The 17,634-nt window shown below is 36.6% G+C and overlaps 1 pseudogene; it reads left to right on the forward strand.

Moving 5' to 3' along the window:
* Positions 1-1,256: 1,256 nt before the first annotated feature.
* The window catches only part of LOC104858805, a 49,050-nt pseudogene continuing 32,672 nt past the window's right edge, over positions 1,257-17,634 (forward strand).

The following is a 17,634-nucleotide window of genomic DNA, read 5'->3' on the forward strand; positions in this document are numbered from 1 at the left end:
TTAAATGAATACTTATTACAGTATATGTGACATAAATGCTTTATAATGTGCCTTCAAGGAAATGAAAGAGAAAGTATGCTCGAGCTCAATGTGATATCATTTATAACTTTAGGGGAAAAGATCTGTTAGAAGTTTCCTAAAGACCTAGAACTTTCACCTTCAACGAATGTCTTTTCGTCTTCTTTTATATCATAGCTTGAGTCCTATTCTTTTTTTCTTCAACCAATTAAAGAACAGTTTTTCAAGATGTATTGCTTGATTGCCTGCCATCTTGATTAGGACAGACAGAATATAATCTATGGGTTCTGCAGGTGATACTTATGCATGTCAGCTTACCAAGGGGTGTTGCCTTGGAGGCTATTAAATTTTGCAGATGCTCAGGAGATGAGAAAATGAAGCAAAGTAGTAGTTTGGGACTATTAAAGAACAAGCCTGCTTCCACTCTTGTTTCTTTCTCCTTCCTCCCTCATCCATTTTATTCTAATCTTCTCTTCATTTAAATTCAGGGTTGCCTCAAGGAGCAAGATGACCTCGATTATTCCCTTACTAATTTCATCTTATATCCTTTCACATTTTGTTTTTTTGTGGAAGGCCTAAGGCTGACTCTGAATGGAAGTGGAAGTGAAGTGCGTGTAGTCAGTGTATTCATTGTCCTTTGTCTGCATTTTGTGCCCCCAGGTCCTTTAGTTCATTATAATCAGCAAGAGGGTGATGGCTGGACACGTGGGGCATTGGGTATGCACTTCAAAGTACAGGGAAACCATGATTGGCTCTCTCAGGAAATGACAATTTTGTGGTTTTCTCTTGTTTTAGAAGCAGCCCTTGAGACAAGGATTCATATAAAAGTAATTTATTTAACAGGTGAAGGAAACAGCAAGCAAAATCTTCAGGTAAAGAAATACAGGTGTTGATAAAGCAGGAGTCAAATGGCCTGGACTGAAGAGGTGGTGGTGAGAGGACATAGATGGGCCACCCGGTGTCTACTTCAGGGGCAAGGGTGGTTGATATTTATGTGTACCTGCAGAAGAGAAAATTGGCTTCCAATTCCAAAAACTTTATGAAAGGTAGTGTGTGTGTGTGCGCACGTGTGTGTGTGCGCGCGTGTGTGTGTATTTGTAGAATTTCTACATGCAGTTTTCTTTCCAGGGTTAAGAGATGAATCCAGCAACATTTGCTAATGTGCAAATCAATGGGAAACATGCAGTTCAGCAAATCAAATGTGTCTTATAATTCCTTTGAGAAGTCATCAGAGAACCATGAGGTTGCAGCTGCGATCTGGCTTTGGAAACATCATGCGCCCATTTTTGGATGATGAGTCCTATACTAAATTCCTGCTCAGTGTTAAATCCCCAGAGTCTCATACTACACCAATGATCTCAGGTATAGAAAACCTACCTTAAAGGTAACCTTTACCTGAACAACAGCTATAAATGATTCAAAGCAAAGTATGAACTACGGCTTCTCAGTGTAGGAATGCAGAACTGTGTGTGTTCTGCTAGGGAGTGAATCCATGGAAACAGCTCATTTTGTAAATGGCAAAGAAGATCACATAATAGTTGAGACAAATCAGTTATTTTCACACTTTCAGATTTCAGGACCCTCTACACTCTTAAAAATGATAGAAGATCCCAAAATCTTTTGTTTGAATGGGTTATACCTATAGATATTTACCATATGAGAAGGTAAAACAGAAAAATGAGTAAGTCTGATAAAACTGACAAAATCACAGTGGAGGATATGGACAGAATAAATGAGAATGAATTTTGGAAGATTGGATTATGTAATTGGTGAGAAATACTGTCCATTATTTTCCTTAATGTGATTAGTGGAATGTGAAGTGAAAATATCCACTAGTACCCAAATCTAAATAACCATACTTTGTCACTGTTTTTTGAGGAAAAATGATACTTCATGAAAAAAACTGTCTAGTTTCTTACAAAGCATCAGTACTCAACTTGTTTTCCTGGAGCCAACCATTTCTCATCCCATAACACAGACTATTAAAAGAAGTGGACTCAACGGTTGAGAATGACAATTTCTAGTTTTTTATTAAAGCACATTTCTAAGTCAAACTAACTTTATTTCTCCCTCTGTGTTTTCTCCCTCAGATATCTTTTGGAGATTTTATTTATTTTTTGTTATTCTAGGTTTGCAGTACATAATATTTACATTCCTTGTGTGGAGTTGGTACATGTATATAACACATCTTAATTCCTTTTTAAAATTTTCCCTCTGTCCCCTCACCTCCCTCCATTTTTTTTTTGTTTTGTTTTTTGACACAGGATCTCACTACATAGTTGAGACTGACCTGGAACTCACTATGTAGCCCAGGTTCGTCTCAAACACACAGTGATCCTCCTGCCTCAGCCTCCCGAGTACTGGAATTACAGGCATGCACCACTGTGCCCGGCTTTCTCCCTCAATTTTTTGATCCCTTTCCCATTTGAGAAAGATCTGTCTACTTCCCATCTTGTATTTTTCTCTTTATTTATAATTTTTACTTCTCATATAAGAGAAAACATGTGATGTTTAAACTTGACTTATTCACTTGACATTATAGCCTTAAGATCCACCCATTTTTCTACAAATGACTCGTTTATCTTTCTTTATGGCAGAATAGTACTCCATGGTGTATTTCTCTTTTAAAATATTTGTGCAAGGCACTAAAGAATACAACATCTACTGGGATAATTTGATGCCAGTGCTTGGATTGGTGCAGGAGTATCAGCAGTTTTACCTAACATTGTTTTTGCATCATTAGTGCAAGTGTCAACACAGTGAAAAAGGTAATAAGCCATCTCAGTGTTATTAAGAAAATAGTTTTGACCTTGTAGACCCCATGAAAGTATTTAAGGAACTGCTTGGGAGGACCATACTCTGAGTCTCACTGATTTAAAAATTGCTATCATTGTGTAATATAAAAAAGACTTATTGAGCACCTGTAAATGCTTGGCACTTTTGAATGCATGGGTTTTGTCAGTGAGCAAAACAAGTAGCTCTGCCTTCTTGAAGGCTATTTTGTAGTGGAGTAGGGGATGATAGACAAGAACATAATGCATATGATAAGTAGATTCATTAGGAAATTCACTAGGAGATAGCATTGGATAGAAAGAACTACTGGCAGTACTGGTGAGTGTTAAGTAGCAATTTGACCACTTATAGTGGCCAGAGTGGGTCTCATTGATAAGAAGAGCAAAGTCTTAACGGAGGCAAAGGGGGGGCTGACGATGTCACTACCTGGTGGAGGAATATTTTAATCAAGGGAACAGCCAATACAAAAACTATGGAGTAGGGCTGGCCTGGCATGTTTAAAAACACATGGAGACCAACAAGAAAATAATGAAGTGATTGAATGTAGTGAGTACTAGAATGTGTGGTCATGTGGTTATGTGGTCATGTGGTCATGTAGAAGTGAGGACAGAACAGACCATGTAGGGAAAGCGAAGTAACTGGAGGGTTTTAGCAGAAAAGTGACCTCATCTTTCTTATGCTTAAAAACATGGTCAGTTTTGTTGCAATGTGGAGGACAGACTTCAGTATAAGTGGATAAGATGGAGATGAGTTAAGAGACTCCTGCAGTAAATCTTAAAAGACACTGTGGGTCAGGCCAGAGTGATAGTTGTGGAACTGGTGAGTGGTAGAATCAGTAGAACTTCCTAATGGTTTTGATGTGGGGTATAAGAGAAAGAGAGAAATCAAAGATAATTTGAAATTATTGACCTGAGCAATCAAAAGCATAGTGAATCTCTTGTATAAAAATTTACTCAAAAATTGCTAGAGATATAATTGTTAAATTATAAAACTTTTAGAAAAAAATACTGAAGAAATCTTTTTGGACCTATTGTAGACAGAGTTTTTAAACATGACACTACAGGTATGATCCATTAAAGGGACAACTCTGTGTACTTGACTGTAGCTTTACAAGTTACAAAAAACAAATATTAGTATTTCATAGAACTAAACAATGAGGAGGAAAAAAAGAGTGCATATAAAAACTAGTGAAATCCGAATAATTTCAGTAGTTCAGTTAACTGTATTGTATCATTGTTAATATCTTGGCTTATTATAGTCATATTATGGTTATGTACATTGTCATTTTAGGGTGAAGGGTTCATAGGAATGCTGTAAAATTTTTACAACTTTTCTGTGAACCTAAAATAAATTAAAGATAAAAAGATTGTTTATTTGCATAAGACTGAAGCAGGATCATATGTCTCACCTTGTACTAAATTAAAATTAAAATGGATCAAAAATCTAAAATTAAAACAGAATGATTGAATTTACTAGCAGACAAAATAGCTAAACCATGTTAAATCATAAGTATAGGAAAGGATTTTTTAAAAAACAGTTCCAGTTATACAAGGAATAATAAGAATCAGCAAATAGTGTTACCTCAGACAACCTACAGAATAAAAAAAAATTTGCCAAATATTCTCAGAAAGAGAGAATATATAGAACAACAACAAAAATTAGCCCACCTAAAATAAAAGAAATGGGTAAGCGAAATGAGTGGACACTTCTCAGAAGTACAAATGGCCAACAAATACATGTAAAAATATTCAGTATCTCTGGCCATTAGAGAAGTACAAATTAAAAGTCAAAGAATAATAAATGCTGGCATGGCTGTGGTGAAAAAAGAATCCTCCTACATTGTTGGTGGGGATGCAAACTTGTACAACCATTATGGAAATCGGTATGAGTTTTTTCAAAGAACTAAAATTAAAAATTCCATTTGACCCAGTTAGTCCCCTTTTAGTTACCTTCCCTAAAGAGCTAAAGACATCATACTATAGTGATACATCCATATCAATGTTTATAGCAGCACAATTCATAATAGCTAAATCCTTGAAGCAGCAGATATACCCATCAATATATGAATGGATAAGGAAAATGTGGTATTTATATATAATGGAATATACTCAGCTATAAAGAAGGATACATTTGAAATATGTGTAGGAAAATGGATGCACCTAGAAAATATATTAAGTGAAATAAACCAGTTACACAAGCTTAAATGCCATATGACGTCTCTCATTTGAGCAAGGCAAAGCACAAAGGGAATAATAAAGGATGAGTAGAAGGAAACAAGGGTACAGATCTTTTGTAAATGGGAAGGGGTCCAGGAGAAAGAGTGCAAGGGGAAAGGGTGAGGGAAGGGGATATAAGTAGAATTAAGATATGGTATATATAGGAACTTAATAAGTTCAATTAATGTAAGCATTATATGTCATAAACATGAGCTAAGAATAATAATAAGAATGACAGTGGGGGAAGGGGATCTAGACGGGGAAGGAGGAAGGTTAGGAAGGGGAAGGGGACTAAAAAAAGAAACAAGCTGTACTATGTACACGTGCCCAACTCCCCAAGATGAATATAAACATCATATACTGCAAACATAGACTAATAAAGGGGAAAAAAAAGTGTTTCCATAAGCCAGGAAGGAAAATGCCACAGATAGGATGTGAGTTCTGTTTGAAACCTTCTAAATTTGAAATGTCCATTGCATATGTATATGTACAAGTCTGGAATTTGGGAGAGGTATCTGGATGCACTGTACATTTGTTAGATGACATTTAGATGTGAACTTTTTTTTTGGGTACCGAGGATCAAACTGGGGACCTTGGGCTTGCAAAGCAGTCAGTGGAATCTGTACTAAATCCCCGGCCCTGTTAGGTGACATTTAAAACCACAAGACTGAGTAAAGTCATCAAGGACAGTAGATCAAGAAGAGAAGAGCAAGGACTAAGCATTGGAGTACTCCACTATCAAGGCAACATGAGAAAGTAGAGTAGCCTCTTGGAAGAGAATAGTTTCAAGTTGATTGTTGTTCTGAAAATTCTTTGGTGTGATGTATGTGTGTGCATGCGTGTGAGTGCATGTGTGTCTGTTAACAAATCTCTCTTCTCATATAGATTCACTTGGAGATTTGAACTTCTTTCAGATTGTGGGATTTTAAGAAATTTTCTCCTCTGTGCTTGATCAATACTAGCAAAATTTTATAGGCTATCAATAGAAATGTTCCTCGTTTCTCCTTCTCTATCTCACTCTATACTTAAAACTCTTATAAACTGTGGTTCTCTAAGTCCCTGGTGCTAGTAGACATCATATATAGCAATCTCAATGCTTTGGGAGAACTCAACATTGGTTTCATTAATAGGCTGGAACACCTACTGTGGGACTACCTTCCTTGAGGACAGAATAAAGGCAAAATCTGATTCATATTTAGGAAAACATTTTCTCATTGTTTTCTTTTAGTTTCTAAAATTATTGGTTATTTTAGCTACTGTAGCCATTTTTATCTTTAGTCCAAAGTTCTGTCTCTTTTGCCACTGTCTTTTTATTACCATACTTGTAAAAATTAATTCACCAAGTTCACTGACTTTCCCTTCATGGGTAGGCAAATCACTGTTATTACTTTGTAAATTTGGCCTTCCCTGCTTAGAGGGAAGTTCCTAATATCAATGCATATGTTAGGAAACAATATGGAGTGCAACTCAATTATTAAAGACCATCACAGGAGGCTAGAAAAATAATTAAACCCCAAGAAAGGAAAAGGAAATTGTAAAGACAAAGGTAGAAGTTAATGAAATGTAGAACAAACCCATACTAGGAAGGATTAATATAAACAGAAGTTGATTTTAAGCTAAAAATAGTGACTAAGAAAAAAATACAAAAGCTACAAATTATAAGTGCCAGGAATTACAAATGGATACCACTTTAGAGTCTATAAACAAGAAAATGTGTAAAGAGATATCACAGACTTTTATTACAGTAAATTTTTAAAAAGATAATGTAATTCCTAGTAAAAAAACCCCAGTGACATGTTTCTGACATAAATAGAATATATGAGCAATTCTTTCCTAAATCACCTATATTCATATTCTTTGTCCATATCCCATTAGGCTGTGTGTCTTTATACATATTATTATATATAGCTTTCATATGAAGGGCAGAAAATTGAGACAGTTAAAAATGTAAATGCAAAGGACACGCTTTAACATATACTAATTATTTTAATACAACACATAGGAGAAGAAAGATAAATTATACATTTTGCCAGAATATGTCTAGACAATGGTGCTTTGATTTCCTCTGAAAGAAAAGCTACTCGACATTCGATGAAGTATAAGATACAGTGAATATTAAAAAAATTCTTTTAAGTTGTCACAGTCAAAGAATATTGCCATCAGTCCCCTCACCATCCTCCCTCTCACTTCAAACACACTTATCCCGCAGTTCTTGCCACTTTCTGAAGCAGTTCCAGAAGTCCACTTTTGTGTCTTTAGTTTCACTGTTGTAACTGCCTTATGTCCTAAGTCAATTTAAGATGTTTGCCTTTCATGGTCATATTGACCTTGGGGAAGAGGTAGAAGTTGCATAGTAGTAGATAAAATGAATAAGGCACATGAAGGCACATGGTTTTTTTACAGGTCTGCCTTTCCATTGGGTGGAATTCAGCAGCAGCATTTAGCACATGAAAGAGGACTTCCAGAACTGCTTCAAAAAGTGGCAAGAATGATGGGACACGTGGGTTCAAAGTGAGGGGCAGTTCTTTGAGGGGGTGCATAGCAATGTGCTTTTTACTGGAATAAGCATTTAAGTATATAAATCTTCACTGTGCATATTGACCTCCTTGTGCCTGTCCCTGGGAGGATGCCATATGCAGGATGACTGTCTCTTGGGTAACCATGAGCAACATTGCAGTCAGTTGTCTGTGGGCATAGCCACTTATTTCTTATTTCTTTGTGCTGTTATTTTTTTCTTCTCCATCTAATTCATTCTGAGTCATGGGAGCACATTCTGTCTGCAGCAGGGGCAGGGGAGCACTGCAGAGAGGGCTCACTTGCTTGTTCTGCACCATTAAATTCTTGCTTGTTTCTTCTGATCAGAAATGGTTTGGTGAATCAAGAAACAAAGGGCGTATGAGGGAAGGGGAAATGGAATTAATTAAAAGGATTGTGTTTTTCTCAACAAACAAACAAACAAACAATCAAATAAATAAACTGAACCATATGCTTGATGAGCAACTACATCTCTGTCATGGTTCACTAGCAGCCAAGGAGCCATTAGACAATGCACCTTCTCCTGACAAAGGGTTCCATGTGAGCATACCAGTTTTCTAGGCAGGAAGATGCCATTACCAAAAGCCAAACACCCTTGGGCATTATCTCCTCCAAATCTGTTAGTTTATAATCCTGCAGTGAGGAATTGAAGGATATCATCCCAACCACACTGAAGGGACATGATTTTTCTAGGATGTGGGAGGTTTCTGTTCATTAAGAGCCTGCTGATACTGAGCATAGCTTGAAAAATTTAATTTGAACAAAAGTGGCCCAGTACTCAGAGAAAATTACTGCCAAGAAGATAGGACAAGGGAAATATGCCTTGAGGACATTAAAATTCTAGAATAGGGCCAGGAATTTAGCTCAGTGGTTTGGCACCTGCCTTGCAAGTGCAAGGACCTGAGTTTGATCCCCAGCACACACACACACACACACACACACACACACACACACACACACACACACACACACACACACACACACACACACACACACAATCTAGAATAGAAAGGAATTGTGGTACATTTTCCTCATTTTGTTTTTTTCTGTCCTTAATGCAATTATTTCAAACACAAGTAAAGTACATTTAGAACATGGAGAGAATGAATAAAAAACTCATTCTTTTGACCCTTTGTGCGTCAAAACATTAAAATTCAATTGATTTGCTATAATAGTAATAATTACATTCACAAGAGACAAGAGCCATAACATGAGTAAAATGATAGAAAGATGCAATTTGTTACATTAGTGATTAGCAATTGGAACAACTATTAGTGGTTTAGAGACCATTCTGAGTGTGTGTATTTGTCTGTGGAGGGACATGGGGGATAACACATCTTTACATTGGGATAAATCCTTTTACTTGAGAGTTCGTTTATTGTAAGTTATAAAAGACTATATTTGCCCACTCATATCTGTGCAGCTTGCTTCTGAATTCACCTCACATAGCCTTCTTATAGGCTACAAGGAGGTTCAAACTATTTTAAAATAGTCATCACGATCCATTATACTCTGTTCCCAGTAGGTTTTGTCCCCACTTGCATGTGATACAGTAATTGTGAAAGAAAATTTAAAATATATGCTGACTTCACATGTAGAAGGCAAGGTTATGGTTTCACTTGTTCAAAGCATTCTTAAATATATCACCCAGAATGTAATATGAATAATTCAGGGCAAAGGTAGCATTTCAAAAGAGAATAGAGCAATTCATGTTTCTTTGATGTTAAAAAAGGAGAAAAATGCTTGCTAAGATACTGGCTTGGTTTACATGTGGAAAATAGAAAATTAAAGCTGGTGATCCAAGTCGTAAAGGGTTACTTTATATAACTATATCCCCAGGGCAAGAGCATTTAAGTTTTAAAAATTTTCTTTAAAAATGTATTCTTAATTACAGAATATAAAAATTCCATTTCTAATTATGATGAAAGACATAATATGTAACATTTTACTTTATGTTTGGAAGAAAGTTATCCTCTTTTTAGATGTTGCAGATTATAGATTATAGGAAAAGGCCTACTTTGAAAGAATCAGAAAAACAATGAAAATACATACTTTAATACTAGTCTGTGTTCATTGTACTCATTTTAGAGAAAACTCAATGTTTTCTCCCGGGAACCAGCTGCTGTTCCTTTTACTCAGTTTTGCTTCCTGTGTCCCACTCAACTTAATTCTTTCAGACATCATTCTCTCTTCCCTTCTCTAGCTAATCCAGTACCAGTTCCTACCAACTCTTCTCGTAAAAACGCTCTGTTCCATAAAATCTCAAAACTTTATGTCTTTGAAGGAAACTTCTAAAGTACAGTTTTTTTTCAAACCTCTTTTAAACAGCAGAAACTCTTCTCAAAATGTTATATAGAAGACCAAAAATTAACAATAAAAATGAAGTAGATAAAAGTGAATCTGGTTTGATCAATTCAAGAGTGATGGGAAACCCCCGGTCTATTGGTGTTCTTGCCGGCTTGCTCTTGTCTCCAGAGATGCTTTGCTTAGTCCCAGGGGACCCTTGGAAGAGAGGAAATACGATCGAGACCATAGGTGATATGTCCAGGATCATGGCGCCAATTAGTGTAGGATTGGTACTAGAAATCAAGAGAGAGTTAAGCACTTTTGGCTACTTCACCCAAACTTACCATTGCCCTCTACTCCTGACGCTGGCTTTATTGCAATATCTTTTTTGCTTGTTTGTTTGTTTTTCTTTTGGAAACAGGGTCTCACTATATAGTTGAGACTGACCTGGAACCCAGGTCGGTCTCAAACTTGCAGTGATCCTCCTGCCTCAGCCTCCCGAGTGCTGGAATTACAAACATGCACCAGTGGTGGCTGCAGTATCTTCTTAGTGGCCTCTAGTCTCCCCTCTTGTGCTCTGGCACTTAGAGAACATGAGATTATTTTGTATTGTTTTGTATCCATCTTCTGCAGCAGGCTCCTGCGGCTCTCAGTTGCCAATAAGATTACGCCTAAGTCTTAATAGGTTCATTTCAGGGTCCTTATTTATTTTTTTTGGTACCGGGGATTGAATTCGGGTCCTTACGCTTGCAAGGCAGGCCACCGAACTGCTGAGCTAAATCCCCAGCCCTCAGGCTCTTTATTAATATTAATACTTTATTATAGTTTTCTTTAACACAGAACTCTGAAACTAGCTGCTTTTTTCACTGCCCCTTGGAGTACCACTAAGTGTTTTCTTATACTGCCCCTCTTCCTCAAATGCTGTTTTCGTACAACCTATTCTTTCAAGTTTTGATCCAAATCTTTGAAGCCTGTGATGACTATACTAATTCAGTCACCTATTTTGTCTTTTAAGGGACTATAATTCTGTGTTTTTTTTGCATTATTTTTTGACTTTTAAATTCACATAGGTAAGAATATGTATTATCTGTTGAATAAAAACACAAATTCTGCTAGCACAGGGACTACAGCTTATTTTGTATATATGCTGATACAATGCTGTGTGAATGACTGCTATTTGTGGACAAATTAAATTGGATGAGGTGCTGAAAAGCCATATCCTTATTCTTGGTTGCTTTATAAGATCCATTGTACTGTTTCTCATGGAGCTGATGATGGTTCCTCCAGTTCACTCCTGTCTAACTTCTCACTACAGAGAATTGGATCTAAGCAGATTTCCTATTTGATCTTATTCTGTACTCTAGCACCAGCCTAGGCATTAAATAATCCCAATTGAATACAAATGGATGCCAATAAAAATTTAAATGTTTTCTATAATTTCTTAAGTTTTTAGTAAATATCTTTAAACTTATATAGTACAGTGAATATAATTTCTCTTCAGGAATTAATGATAAGAATCACACCAAAAGCTGTATTTGTTCCAGGGACAGAGGTGTCTGTGCCTCTCTTATAGGCAGATGACAAACTCACCCAGGCTTCCTTGTTCTCTCCACCTGTGCATCTACCATTAGGATTCAGAAGGGAGACGCCAACACAGGGTTATTTGAAATGAAAAATGAAGTCAGAATTCTGGTTATGTGGCCTAACATTTAGGAATAGCTTTTCTACTATAGTTTATATGATGGGTATTTTCAGTATATCCTTGTTAATTTATTGTTTAAAAACTTCAAGTTGCAGATTTAACTCAATTTATTGAAAGCATGTTAACAATACTGAATATAATTAACAACCATTTAGTCTTCCCAACTTCTTCTGAGTATAGTAAGATGCCTCTAAGTAAAAGACTGAGAGATATAATTATTAGTCATTTGATCAGTCTTGGACATGGTTTTTGATATATTTCCCAGAAAATGAGAAATTGATAGCTCTAATGATGGGTAACAGATTTCTTCACAATTCAGGATGATTTCTATTTATTTGCTTTCAGTAAAATTGAGGAAAACTTAATTGCACTGTCAGCTGATCGATAGAAATAATATTTGAAGTCGTGCCACTGTGTAGTTTTGCATGTAAAGTGGAAAAAGTTCAAAGCGTTGAATGACATTTCTATAGCAAATTTTGCTTCACTTTTGTCTATTTTTACATGTGAACAAAGATTTTCAGGACTTACAAAAACACATTAGAACTGATACCAAACTAAATGTCTTTGTAGCAATAAATAACATTCATCCGCAGAAACATGAATGAAATTAAACATCTTTATCCATCACAGTAAGGATTTTTTCCCTTTTTTTATTTAAAAATTTAAATGTATTTATGTTGATTTTGAGAAACTACATATCAATAATGATTATAGTGATAATTCAGTCTAGATGGAAAAATTTTATTCTCAAACCTTGAGTCCATGAATTTGTATTTGTATCTTTTATTATAGGAAGGATAAGTATGTAGGAAGGATAAATATAACATTTTAAAATATAAAAATATTTCACATGATATTCTGTGGAAAGTGGAATCACAAGTTCAACAACAACAACAACAACAAAACAATAATGATGTAAAATTTCCAAGAGTTAAACTTGGTCATGGTATTTTTTTTCAGTGAATGATATTGGTATCAATCAATAATTTTGATGTATAAATATCTCTTGGCCACATCATTTCATTCTTTTAAAAATGTCATTTTTTTCACTGTGGTGTGATTCTTTTAATTCTTTTGGAAAGATACCCAGCAGAGGAATAGGTGTGTCAAATGGGTCCTCTAATCATAGTTTTTTGAGGTATATCTCCACATTGATTTCCTTTGTGGTTACACCAGTCTGCACTCCCACAAACAATGGAAAAGGTTTACTTTCTTCCCATAGCCCCTACAGCATTGGTTATTGGTTGATTTCTTTTTTTTTTTCATTGAGTTTCTTGGTACTTGTTAGGTATATAGTACAGTAACATTCATCATTTGGATCTTGTAACTTTGCATCATAGTTCTTGGTTCTCATTTTTTCCCCATATCCCTGCCCTCCCTTCACCCCCTCGTTCCTTCCCTATTTACAAAAACTCTGTTTCCATTTTTTGTTTTCACATATTTTTTCTTTTCCCTCATTTCCTTTCCCCTACCCTTCCCACTTCCCCTACACCTTTAGCCCATTTCTTCTTATTTGACATCATCAGTTATACTATTTGGATATTATTTACACTTAGTTTTTCACACCAGAGAAACTATTTGGTATTTGCACATGTGTGGTTTATTTATTTCACTTAGGAGTATATCCTCAATATATATCCATTTTCCTATGAATGAATCTAATTTCTCATTCTTCATGGCTGGGTAGTATTCCATTTTATAGAAAAACCACAACTTCTTTATCAACTTTCAAACTGATGGGAAAATGGGCTGTTTCCAAGTATTAGCTATTACAAACTGTGCCGCTGTAAACATGGGTGTGCATATATCACTGTGGTATGATTCTTTTAGTTCTTTTGGAAAGATACCCAGCAGAGGGATGGCTGGGTCAAATGGAACCTCTAATCCAAGCTCTCTGAGGTATCTCCATATTGATTTCCATAGTCATTGCACCAGTCTACACTCCCTCCAACAATGGAGAAGGGTTCCTTTCTCCCTACAACCCTGCCAACATTTGTTATTGGTTGATTTACAATATTCTAGAAATAAAATCCTTTGTTTCTATTTAGGTTTAAAATGAGAGAATTTAGACAGGAGGAGCAGATGCACCCCCAGCTGCTCCCAGCCAATCCCATGTTGTGGATCCTGTGCCAATAGCCTAGTCATACCGCCAACTCCAAGCTGGCTCTGCATCTTGGTTCCTCTCAGCATAATGCTGCAGTGGTGACTACCAACTGACCAGCCTGATTGTGGGTGAGGCCAACATTCCGGAAGAGTCTGCCGCTCTGGGAAAAAGTAATGAGTGCACCAGCAGCATTAGCCCCAAGAACCCATGGCTGTTGTAAACTGCAGAAACAGTATACATTTTACCCCAAAAGTGACTTCTTCACTGTGGGATAGAGTTGGAGAAGAAATCTAGTGCAGCACCCACTATATTGCCAAAGTGCATTTAATCAGGCACCATTTTGGGAAGGAATTGGTTGGGAAGGACTGAACCACAGAGCATCTAAATACTACAACTTCCCTGTAAGACTTTCAGTGTTGCCCTGTCACAGTGACTTGATGGGAGACAACAAAGGGAGACAAACATGAAGAGGGCAAAGGCTGGACATAGAATTCCTGAGAATTTCAATCTCAGGTCAGGAAGGACATGGGGTCTACAATCTCATCGGAGACCAGGCAGGCCAGGCAGGTATGAGCTTTAGAAGTGTTTGGATCTGCAGGCAATAACACTGATTCAAGCAGCCTGCTTGAGCCTCTCCCGCACTGTCTACATCTAGGGAGAACAAGTGGTCTGATTGCTTCTTCATGTACCAATGAGTGGGGACACACTTTGGTTTGTACAGGTGCCATGGTACAGTGTTTAAAGATGGAGGGACCTGTTGAGCAGGGGCCCTACCTCACAAACCCACAGTGTAAAGTAAGATGGAGAAGACTGTGATTTTCTGAATTCCAAGACTGCAGGTCCTGGAAGGAAACCACTCCTACAGGAATTTTTTTGACCTTTTCTTTTTTCCTTGCTTCCTTCCTTCCCTCCCTCCCTCCTTCCTTCCGTCCATCCCTCCCTCCCTCCTTCCTTCCTTTCCTTCTTTCCTTCCTTCCTTTCTCTCTCATTTGAATCCTCCCCCTCTATTTTCTTTTTCCTTGTTTTTTGTTTTGGCTTTTTTCTTTCTCTTTTAATTTGTTCCTTCACTTTTTCTTTCTTTTCCTCTAGTTTATCTCTGTTTTTCCCCTCCTTTTTCTTGTTTTTTGTTTTTGTTACTTACAAATTAAAAAAAATAACTTTATGGTATCAGGGATCAAACTCAGGACCTTGTGCTTGCAGGCAGGCGCTGTGCTGCTGAGCTGCAGCCCTAGCCCTGTTACTTTTAGCAAATACTGTTAATACCCTTTTACTCCTTAAAAGGATTCTTTATTTCACTTTTCTCATCTTCCATTTCATAATTTTTCAAATTTTACTTTTTTTTAATTTTATTGAGTTTATTGGTACATTTTAGGGATACAGTACAGTTACATTCATTGTTGGGATCATGTACCTTTACGTGGCAAGCCTTGATTCTCATTTTTTCCCCTTACCTCTGCCCTCCCTTCACTCCCTCCTCCCCTCCCCATCTACAAACACTTTATTTTCATCTTCTCATTCTCTCACATTTTTTTCTTTTCCCTTTTTGTTCTTCCCCTACGCATCACACCTTCCCTACACCTTTAGCTCCTTTCTTCAAATTTCTAAATGTCAGTAATCTTATTAGAATCTTATGCATTGTTGCAGAATATTCACACCAGGGAAACTATTTGGTATTTACACATGTGGGACTTATTTATTTCACTTAGGAGTATATCTTCAATATGTATCCATTTTCCTATGAATGAATCTATTCTCTCGCTCTTTATGGCTGAGTAATATTCCATTTTATAGAAAAACCACATCTTCTTTATCCAGTTTCCAACGGATGGGCAAATAGGTTGTTTCCAAGATTTAGCTATTACAAACTGTGCCGCTATAAACATGGGTGCACATACTTCTCTGTGATATGATTCTTTTAGTTCTCTTGGAAAGATACCCAACAGAGGGATGGCTGGGTCAAATGGAACCTCCAGTCCAAGCTCTTTGAGGTATCTCCATATTGATTTCCATAGTGGTTGCACTAGTCTGCACTCCCACCAACAATGGAGGAGGGTTCCTTTCTCCCCACAACCCCGCCAACATTTGTTATTGTGTGATTTCTTGATAGCAGCCATTCTTTGTGGGGTGAGGTGGAATCTCAGTGTTGTTTTCATCTGCATCTCTCGAATGACCAGTGATGTGGAACATTTTTTCATATATTTTCTTGCTGCTTTCACTTCTTTGTATGAGAAATGTCTGTTCATTTCGGATGCCCATTTTTGGATCGGGTCTTTATATTTGGGGGGACTGATTGTTTTGAGTTCTTTATATATCCTTGATAATAGTCCTTTGTCTGAGGTACAGCTGGTAAAAATTTTTTCCCACATTGTAGATTGTCTCTTAGTTCTGCTAATGGTTTCTTTTGAAGTACAGAAGCTTTTTAGTAAGATGAGATCCCAGTTGTTGATTCTTTCTGCTAGTTCCCGTGCTACTGAGGATTTGTTCATAAAGTCTTTTCCTATACCAATGTCTTCCAGAGTTCTGCCTAACTTACTTTCCAGCAAGTTTAATGTTTCTGTTTTAATATTTAGATCTTTAATCCATTTGGATTTTAATTTAGTGCATGGCGAAAGATAAGGGTCTAATTTTAATCTGTGACAGGTTGATATCCAGTTTTTCCAACACCATTTATTAAAGAGGCTATCTTTCCTCCACTGAGGATGGTGAGCTCCTTTGTCGAAGATGAGGTAGCTGAGTACATCTGCATTTGTTTTTGTGTCTTCCAGTCTGTTCCATTGATCCTCAGGCCTATTTCTTTGCCAGTACCATGCTGATTTTATCACAGTGGCTTTGTAGTATAGTTTCAAATTGGGAATTGTTACACCTGGTGCCATGTGACTGTTGCCTATAATGGCTTTTGCTATTCTAGGTCTCTTGTGGTTCCAAATGAATTTTTGGATTCTTTTTTCTAGTTCTGTGAAATATAGTGTTGGAATTTCAATTGGCATTGCATTGAATGTATATAGCAGTTTCGGTAGTATGGCCATTTTCACTATGTTGATTCTTCCTACCCAGGAGCAGGGGATATCTTTCCATTTTTTTATATCCTCTTCGATTTCTTTTTTCAGAGTGCTGTAGTTTTCAGTGTAGAGATCTTTTGTTTCTTTTGTTAGATTGATTCCTAGATACTTCATTTTTTTGGATGCTATTGTAAAAGGAATTTTTTCCCTTATTTCTCTTTCTGTCTGTCTGTTATTTGTGTATAGAAAGGCTATTGATTTTTGGGTATTCACCTTGTATCCAGATACTTTACTGAATCTGTCAATTAAGTCTAGAAGTTTTTTGGTGGAGTTTTTTGGATCTTCAATGTAGAGTATCATATCATCAGCAAATAATGATAGTTTAACTTCTTCCTTTCCTATCTTTATTGCTTTAATTTCTTTCTCTTGTCTAATTGCTGTGGCTAATGTTTCCAGAACTATATTGAAGAGAAGTGGCGATAGTGGGCATCCTTGTCTTGTTCCTGATTTTAACATGAAGGTTTTCAGTTTTTGGCCATTCAATATGATGTTGGCTGATGGTTTTTCATAAATAGCCTTTATTAAATTGAGGTATAGACCATCTATTCCAATTTTTTGCAGGGTTTTTATCATGAATGGGTGTTGAATTTTATCAAATGCTTTTTCTGCATCTATTGAGAGGATCATATGGTTTTTGTCCTTGACTTTGTTAATATAATGTATTACATTCACTGACTTTCGTATGTTGAACCACCCTTGCATCTCTGGAATAAATCCGACTTGGTCATGATGGATGATCTTCTTAATAATCCTCTGTATTCTGTTTGCTAGTATCTTATTAAGGATTTTTGCATCTATATTCATTAAGGAGATTGGTCTGTAGTTCTCCTTTTTGGTTGTATCTTTCTCTGGTTTGGGAATCAGAGTGATACTTGCTTCCAGGAATGAATTTGGAAGTATAGCTTCTCTTTCAATTTCATT

This window comes from Fukomys damarensis, unplaced genomic scaffold (genome assembly GCF_012274545.1).
Source record: "Fukomys damarensis isolate Sample0158 unplaced genomic scaffold, DMR_v1.0_HiC HiC_scaffold_1, whole genome shotgun sequence".
Classification (NCBI taxonomy): domain Eukaryota; kingdom Metazoa; phylum Chordata; class Mammalia; order Rodentia; family Bathyergidae; genus Fukomys; species Fukomys damarensis.